This window comes from Monodelphis domestica, chromosome 4, assembly GCF_027887165.1.
Source record: "Monodelphis domestica isolate mMonDom1 chromosome 4, mMonDom1.pri, whole genome shotgun sequence".
Taxonomy (NCBI): Eukaryota; Metazoa; Chordata; class Mammalia; order Didelphimorphia; family Didelphidae; genus Monodelphis; species Monodelphis domestica.
In genome coordinates, this window is record NC_077230.1 from 302,160,680 (window position 1) to 302,169,645 (window position 8,966).

At 41.3% G+C, this 8,966-nt stretch overlaps 1 protein-coding gene across 1 annotated transcript in view; it reads right to left on the reverse strand.

Moving 5' to 3' along the window:
• The window catches only part of KATNAL1 (katanin catalytic subunit A1 like 1), a 96,605-nt gene extending 89,685 nt beyond the window's left edge, over positions 1–6,920 (reverse strand). Inside the window, exon 1 of the mRNA XM_007495271.3 lies at positions 6,687–6,920. The gene's annotated coding sequence lies outside the window, so the exon portion shown is untranslated. The remainder of the gene's footprint in view (positions 1–6,686) is intronic.
• Positions 6,921–8,966: the final 2,046 nt, after the last annotated feature.

Genomic DNA, 8,966 nt, shown 5'->3' on the forward strand with positions numbered 1-8,966 from the left:
AACCACAGAAGCTTATGAGATCCAACAAGCAAAACAGTGTATAGAAGAGGGCTTAGGAGAAAGCCTTATACACTGTTACAGGGCATAACCTAGATGAAGATCTAGTCAACGAAATTGAGAAGGGGCAGTGAAACAGGTCAGAGAGAGCAGTGTCTGGAAAACCTAGAGAAGAGAGCATTCAGTAACAAGGAGAAGGGCTCTGAAAGCATCAAAGGTCTTTTGATTTGGCAATTACGAGATCCTTGGTAACTTCGACCAGAGCAGTTTTACTTGAATGATGAGGTCAGAAGCCAGGCTGCAGAGTTAAGAAGACAGTGAGAGGAAAGTAGAGGCACCAATTTTAGACAGCCTTCTCAAATTTAGTCATGAAAGAGGGAAGAGATAATTATAGTAGGAGCAGTTAGAAGGCTCAGTGGATAGAGAGCCAGGCATAGGGATGTAAGGTCCTGGGTTCAAATTTGACCTCAGACACTTCTTAGATATATGACCCTGGAAAGGTCACTTAACTCCCATTGCCTACACCTTATCTTCCTTCTGCATTGGAACTGATCACAATACTGATTCTAAGATGGAAGGAAAGGTTTTTTTAAAAAGGTATAGCTATTGTTTAAAGATCACTAGTAATTAGTATTTAATACTTTGTATTTTCAAACCATGACCCATTTCTTATAATGGATAGAGGAGAGAAGAGAAGCCAAATTGGGGAATGGGGGACTGGAGGGAGGAGACAATATAGGTAATTTAATAATATCTCACATTTTTAAATGCTTTGAGATTTTCAAATTGCTATTCTCACTACAGATCTGGGATATAGATAGCATTAGCATTACTTCCATTTTATAGATAACAAAGTTCTCTGATTCTCAGTTTCCTTAAGTGACTTGACCAAGATCATAATATACTGCTAAACAGAAAAAACTAAGTTTGAATCATATTGACACGTGTCCGCCAAAGGCAAGGCTTTTAATGTCACTGGGCCTCAGTTTTCTATATCTGGCCATTCTCCTGCCTCACCAACCTCCCTGCTTCCTAGACAAAGTGTGCTGCCCTAAAGCTCTCCAGTACTGACTGATGACTATACAGGATACTACTTCAGGAAAGTCATTCTCCTCTCTCCTTCTTTCTGGCCATATCTTCAACAGCTTCTTCAAATACCTTGACATCACACATGGACCCTTTCCTCTTGCCTTCTCTTCACTCCACTTTTCTGGAACCATTAACGATGATCAACTCTATTATTACTCTTGAATGGGGTATTACAATCATTAAAGCAGGAAATGTTAACTTTTTTTTTTTGCTGTTCATGGACCCTCAGGAGTCTTGGCAAAGTCTACGAAATCTTTACCAGAATTTTTTTTTAAATTTTAGATGAAAGAAATCTAAATTCTAATTAGGATTAGTGAAAATTAATTTTATTTTTTCCATCCAAGTTGAAGGACCCTAAATTAAGAGCTTCTGTATTAAAGAGATGGTTGACAGACATGTAGAAAGAGAAGTAGTGAAAAGAAAAAAGCATGGCTTAATTAAGAATATATAATAATAACTAACATTTATATAGCACCTACTTTGTGCCAGGCACTGTACCAAGCACTTTACAATTATTATCTCATTTAATCTTTTCAACCCTGGGAGGTAGGTGCTAGTATTGTTATGGGCTCTGGAAGGATACCCTTGGGGTTCGGGAAGGATACCTTTTGCAAGCAGGCAATGACTATGAAACTTAGCTTAAAAACAAAAAGAGATTTATTAATTTAGAAAGTAATGTTGAGAGTGGCCAGGAGGATAGCAAGGTGGGACAGCAAGATGGGGAGCAGTTCCTTGGGAGGACAGCATGAAAGGAAAGGCTGTTCCCCCAGATGACATCAGTTCTGGAGATTTTATACTTTTTACAACAGAGTTAGTCACTCAGGCATGAGGTAGGGTGATCATACTGGGGTCTGCCTAGGAACATAATCCTTAGTTTTAGGGAACAAACAGATGTCTGATAGGATCGAGGTGTGGCCTGAAGGTGCATCTTTCTGTCCATCTACAGGACTATCAAAGGAAGATAAGTCATCTCAGGACCCTAGAGGGGTCATTGGGTGTTTTTAGTCTCAGAGTCAGGAGGAGGCAAAATAAGGGAGTTTCCCTGATAATAGTTTGCCTGGGTTTCTGGGGTACAGTGCCCATGTCATTATTATTTTTTTTTACAGATTTACAGATGAGGAAACAGGCATTCAGAGGTTAAGCGACTTGCTCAAGTCACAAAGCTGGTACATATCTGGAGCAAGATTTGACCCAGGATCTTCCTGACTCTAGGGCCAGTGCTCCATCCACTTTACCTTCTAGCTGCTCTGACATGAGGCCAGACTAACCTCATTTCCTTTTTTGACAGGATTACTAAACTAATAAAAAAGAAATACTATAGATATAGTTTCCTTGGTTTTTAATAGTTTTTGATAAAGTATTTAATATACTACTATTGTAGAAAAGATGGAAAGATATAGGATACATATATCCTATTTATGGATATGACATGGGCACTGTACCCCCAGAAACCCAGGCCAACTATTATCAGGGAAAACTCCTTTGCCCTTGCATCCTTGTGACTCTTAACCTAGAAACACCCAATGACTCCACCCAGGGTCCAGAGATGTTTACCCTCTTTTGTCCTCTAGATTTAAGGTGGACAAAGAAATGAATCTTTATGCCTCCAGGCAGACCCCAGTCAGATTACCACCCCACTCCACCAAATGCCTGAGGGACTAACATTCAGGTCAAGTCCACACCAGGACATAGCATCTAAAGAGTATATAATCCCCAGAACTGATGTCGTCTGGGGGACAGCCTCTCCATCCATGCTGTCCCCATAGGAAACAGCCTTTCCTTTCGTGCTGTCCTCCCAAGCAACTGCTCCCCATCTTGCTGTCCCACCTTGCTATCCTCCTGGCCACTCTCAACATTACTTTCTAAATTAATAAATCTCTTTTTGTTTTTAAGCTAAGTTTCGGAGTCATTGCCTGCTTGCAAAAGGTTTCCTTCCCGATCCCCAAAGGCTATCCTTCCGGCCCATAACAGATACATACAGTAGGATACAACAGTAAAGCAATTAGAAGGACTCAGAAAAGTTACTCTCCAATTTCTTCAAGAATGGATTTGAATATGTCCATTATAAAGCCTTTGTCAAAGCTATTCAACATTCGGTCTCCAATCATTGTAAAATTGTTATATAATCCCTCAGGGAGGCTTGATTGTATCAGGATTTGGGGGCAGTGGTCTTAGGTCAATGACTTAAGGCAGTGACCCCCACATTTTCTCGGTAAATACATGGGGGGAGGGGCATTTGTCTTAGATCAAGGACTAGAGACAGGGCCCCCCTCCCCTTTTCTCTCAATAAAGCATTATCTTTTAAGTGATGGTTTTTGTGAGTCATATTTTTTAATAGTGATTAAAGAGGGTGTACTTTGAAATTTCAAGGTCCCCTCAATTTCCACTTCACACAACTTGGATGACCTCCAAGTTCCTTTTTGTCTCTCAGACTCTGTAATTTTGTGATTTACTCTCTACAACCCTAAGCAGCACCTCTATAACTTTTGGAACTAAAGAGCCTCTAACTTAAGACAGTCTTTGCCTGTTATCTTCTCCACTTGAATGTAAACTCCTTGAGGGCAAGAGCTGTCTTTCTTTTCTATCCCCAGCACTTAGCATTTATTCTTTATCTGTAAAATGGAGCTATTAATAGCTGCAGTACCTATTTCCCAGGATTGTAGAGGCTCAAATAAAATCATGTATATAAAACATATAAACTTCAAAACACTTATCTCTTAACAACTACTGCTACTACTAGTTCAGTGTTGCTATTATTATTGGTAATAGTTTCAAGTTAAGAATAGTAAGCTAGACTCCTAACTCCTAAATCCAAAGACTCCACAATTACAAGCTACAGTAATGGATAAAAACATGTGACAGACTCATAAGCTCCCTACACAGTCTTGTGTTATATTTCCTGACTCTTGACAACTTCTCTGATCTCATTTACTGTGATGGAAAATACCAATATGCCACTTAATAACCAAAGTAATTTCTCTTTTATATATTTGCAGACACCTGGAACATTCAATAACTCTTAAGCTTTACACTACCTTAGCAATGGCTATTTGGAATGAGGGAGGCCGGAAAATGGCCAAACTTGAGAAATCAGGAAGGCCTAACAAGCTGACCTGTCAGAACCGTAAATATGCCAAATCCTAGCAGGAAGGTCTAATGAGCTGGTCAGCCTTGAGAAACTTGTCAGAACCATAAATATGCCAAACCGCCAGCTGCAGAAGGTACCAGATAAAGGCCAGGAGGACCCCAATAAATATGTCAAACAACAGGCCAGGAAGACCCCGATAATATAGAATTGTCAAAGTTCCAAGAATAATAGGAAGCAGGTAAGAGCCATACATGCAGGCAAAATTCCAAGGATGGTATATAGTAGATAAGGTGCCTACAGAAAAGTTAAAAAGCCCAGCCTGTCAGAAGCAACTCGGAACTCTGATGATAGGTTCCCACTGATGCGCGTATCAGTTCAATAAATGGCCTTTCTCTGCCTGTTTGCATTGTTCGTGGACTTCCATGGTGGTGGGTGAAATCCCAGACCTTAACAGGAGGAATGTTGACTGGGAAAAAAACCCAGAACTATTAAATAGTCAGAAAAAACATTCTTTAATTAAGGAAAGGGGTACAGTGCTAAGTTAGGCCTCCACACAGGGCTGCGTGCCACATGCCTATGCAGAGTCCAAGGATTGAACTCTGGTTGCTCTGGACAGTGACCCCCTAGGAGAGCTAACACACTAGATTGACAATTCCAAGGAACAAAAGAATTTGAGGAACCTATGTACCATTTGGGGAGATCCTGGGGCAAGGAAAGATGATGTAATGGTATTACCATAGCTACAAGGAAATGGGAGTGTTCAGACTATACAGAGAGGATACAATCAAGATTAGGAAAAGAATCCTAGCCAGAGGCTAGGGTGTCAGGGAAGGGGCTATTTCCAAAGGATACTAAAAGGATGGTCCCTGCCCAGCAGCGGGTCTTCTTGGGAAAAGGTCTCAGATACAATGGGGCAAACTACCTAAGACTAAGAGTACTTAACATATACTTAGCCCCACCTAACTGGGCCAGTCTTTTACCTAGGGGTTCATTATTCAGTCTGAAACTGTTAGCCAGATTCCCTTTGGGGTGGATTCTCTGGGGAACCAGGAACAAGTGTAAGCTTTGGGGTCTCCAACTTACAAGCTAGCCCTAAAACTTGGGTTTCATCAGATCTTACTAGGCTACAAGTTTGGGGGCTTCTAAATTCCACGTTGACAGTAAGAATAATGTTGAGTGGAAAGAAGATTGGCCAAGAAGTCAGAAGAGATCAGTATTGAGATACCGTATCTACCACCTACTAGCTATGTTGAACAATCATTTGTTCTGATCCAAGTTTTCTCAACTTTTCTATGACCTACAATGTCTCTTCCAGCTCTGAAATTTCTCTATCTTCCTTACTACTAGAACTTTCCTTCTGAAGATTATCCCCACTTCAGCCTGTTTGTATATGGTTGTCTGTATACTTGTTCTAGAATTAAGAAACTTTTTTGGAAATGCAAGGTGGTACAGTGGATGGAATAAATGGATCTAGAGTCAAGAGTTCAAATCCAGCCTCTGTCACAAGTTGTGTGACCTTGAGTAAGCCATCTAACTGGTTTGTCTGAAGTTTCCTCAATTGTAAAATAAAGATAATAGCATCTACCTCCCAGAGTTGTGAAGGGGTCATGATATAATATTTGTAAAGTAACACATAGTAGGCACCATATTAAAGAAAGCTATTATAATTTTCTTTTAGTTTGGAGGTTTGTTTTAGTTTTTATCCCCAGGTCTTGCCACAGAGACTGGCATGAGTTGTTAAGTTGTTGCTTAAAAAATAAATCCTTGTTGACTGACTACGGAACCAATTAATAAAACAATATTAATAAAGGCCTTGAGCAATTTGGAACAAATATAAATGACTATGCTGTTGTAATATATGAAAGAGAAAGCCTCCTTAAAAATAACCTCTCTGCCACAATCTTCCAAAAAGGGAGATACCTAAAGTTCTGCAAACAGATAAAGGGGTCAATGACGCTGGGCAGGCCCTAGGGCTAGCATTTTGGGGGAGGGTGGAGTAAGGGGGGAAGGGTGGTTTCATTCAGGTTAATTATGTAGGGCGGTGGCCTAGAGACTGGCTACATAACATACTGCAGTGGGATAGGGGGATGGGGAGAGCAGGGCAGCCCAGGTCCCATTTCCTCTTTACTGCATTACATGACATCCAAAGAGATACTTGGAAGTCCAAAAAAAGGAAAATGAGAATGCTCATCCCTACAAAGCCATCTGCTCATCGACTCCCCCCGCCTAGCCCCGTCACCGTCACGTCCACTGGGATTTGTAGTCCTCTTCCTTCAGGTCCCCCAGCAAAAGAGCGCGAGATGGTGGGGAAGCCGAACTACAATTCCCACAATGCCGTGCAAGGCCCTCGCGCTTCTCCCTCTCCCCAAAAGCCGAGCCCCGAATCCCCCCAGCACTCCGGCACTGTGGCCCAAAGCCCAGGCAGAAGCGGCGATAAGGAGAGGGAGGGGTTAACCTTCTCTCCCCCCTACCCGCTTTCCCAGTCGTCCCTAAACTCCCATAGTCGCTTTACCTAAACGTCGCGCCTCGGAAAACTGTATGTGCCGTGGTCCGGGTGATGTAGGGGGCCGCAGGTCGGTACCAACGATTACGACGATTCCGTTAGTCCGCTAAGTGCGCCTATGGTTACCATGGCAGCAGCGGGACGGGCGTGGCGGCAGGCGGGGTTGGGGGGAGAGGGTAGAGCGCGAGCTGAGTCTCGATGAGGGGGTGGAGCCACAAGCTACTGTAGGGAGGGGGGAAAGGAGAGGCAAGTAAAGAAAAGGGGAGGGAGGGGGAAAAGATGCAAAAGGGAAAAGAGGAGTGGGAAAGGAAGAGGCTAAAGGGAAAAGAGGGAGGACGGAGCAAAGAAGGGGCAGGAGGGACAGAACCCAGCGGAAAGCTTTATCCTTTTGTACCATCCAAGCTGCAGGATTTGTTCCTTGTGTCCCCAGAAAGGGATTTTTATTTTTATCCCTTCATAGCACCTTGCTACAATGACTACTAGCAGGTTCTATTGTTGGCTGTACCCTTCAAGAGCTGGGAGGCTTTGGACCGACCGACCAACCAACCTTTTGCATGTCCAAATTTAATCATCGGTAAAATGGGAGCTCTAATATTTAGTTTCTCCTTCTTGGACATTAATTCAGAGAAATATGAGTGAAAATGAGTCATGTGACATTACCATTAACAATTTGATTCTCTCCTGTTTCTAAGGTAGCCCTGTCAGAAGAGTATCCCCAAAGTGGAATTAGAGGTTAGAGGTGAAATCAACCAATCATTTATGTAGCCCCTAACATGTGCTAGGTTGTGGGAAGTGCTGAGGATACAATGACTACAGTGAAAAACAATCCCTACTCTGGAACTTACATCTTCTCTGAGGGAACCACAGGTACATAGGCAGACATATACAAAATAGATGGGAGGTAATGGGGGAAGGAGCTAGGGTAATGAAAAGAGGTGGGGAGATCAGGAAAGGCATCATTTAAAAGCTGGCACATGAACTACATCCTTTTATTATTATTAATTTGTTAGTTGCATTAAATAAAAGTCAAGGTAGCTTCCTGCTCCCCTCCCCAACTAGAGAAAGTATCATTTGCATACACAAATAGTATATACAAATTATACCTTTTTGTGTTTCTCTTTATGGGTTCTTTCTCTGAAGGTGAGCATCCCACAAGTTATTACTCAGATATTCATTCTGTAGTTGTATATAATGTTCTCTTAGTTCTAGTCATTTCATTCTTCATAATTTCATGTAGGTCTTTCCATGTTTTTGTTTTGTTGTTGCTGTTTTTTAATTAACCTACTCAACTTATGACAAAGAATGCTAACCATTTTTATCAACATGGAATCTAGAAACCCCAAACTTGTAGCCTAGTAAGATCTGATGAACCCCAAGTTCTGGAACTAGCTTATAAACTGGAGGCCCCAAAGCTTGTACTCGTTCCCTGTACTTGTGAGAATCTGCCCCAAAGAGAATCTCAGACTAGCAGTTTCAAACTTAATAATGGACTCTAAGACAATCTAAGATAAAGACAAAGGTCAGGTGGGCCAAGCTCAAGCCTAGAGACTCTTTAGGACAGTAGGCAGTGCTTTGGGAAACACCCCAAAGTGGTTGTTTTGTTTTGTTTGCTGGGTCTCTTTAAAGGTATACACATTTTTGATAACTGAGCATAATTCCAGATTGCTCTTCAATGTGGCTGGATCAGTTTGCAGTTCCACCAGTAGTGTTCCCATTTTTCCACATCATGAGCTTAGTCTTCAAAGAAATTAAGGATCCAAAGAGTCAGAAACAACAAAGGAGGGCATTCTAGGCATGAAGAACAGTCATTGCAAAGACAGTGAGACTGGAAATATGGTGCCATATATGAGGACCAGTAAGAAGGCCAAACTGACAGTACCACATAGTTTCATGAAAAGTATATAAGGCTGGAAAGGTGGGAATTGTATAGTGCTTTAAATGTTTTTTTTTTTTTAAAAAGCATTTCATATTCTATTTTGGAGGTAATAGACAGCGATCAAATTAAAAACCCCCAGCAGAAAACCAAATTAGAAATCCTAAAAATTAAGGGAGAAATTAATAAAATCGAAAGTGATAGAACTATTGATTTAATAAATGAGACAAGAAGCTGGTACTTTGAAAAAACAAACAAAATAGACAAGGTACTGGTCAATCTAGTTAAAAAAAGGAAGGAAGAAAAGCAAATTCACAGCATTAAAGATGAAAAGGGGGACAGCACCTCCAATGAGGAGGAAATTAAGGCAATCATTAGAAATTACTTTGCCCAATTATATGGCAATAAATACACCA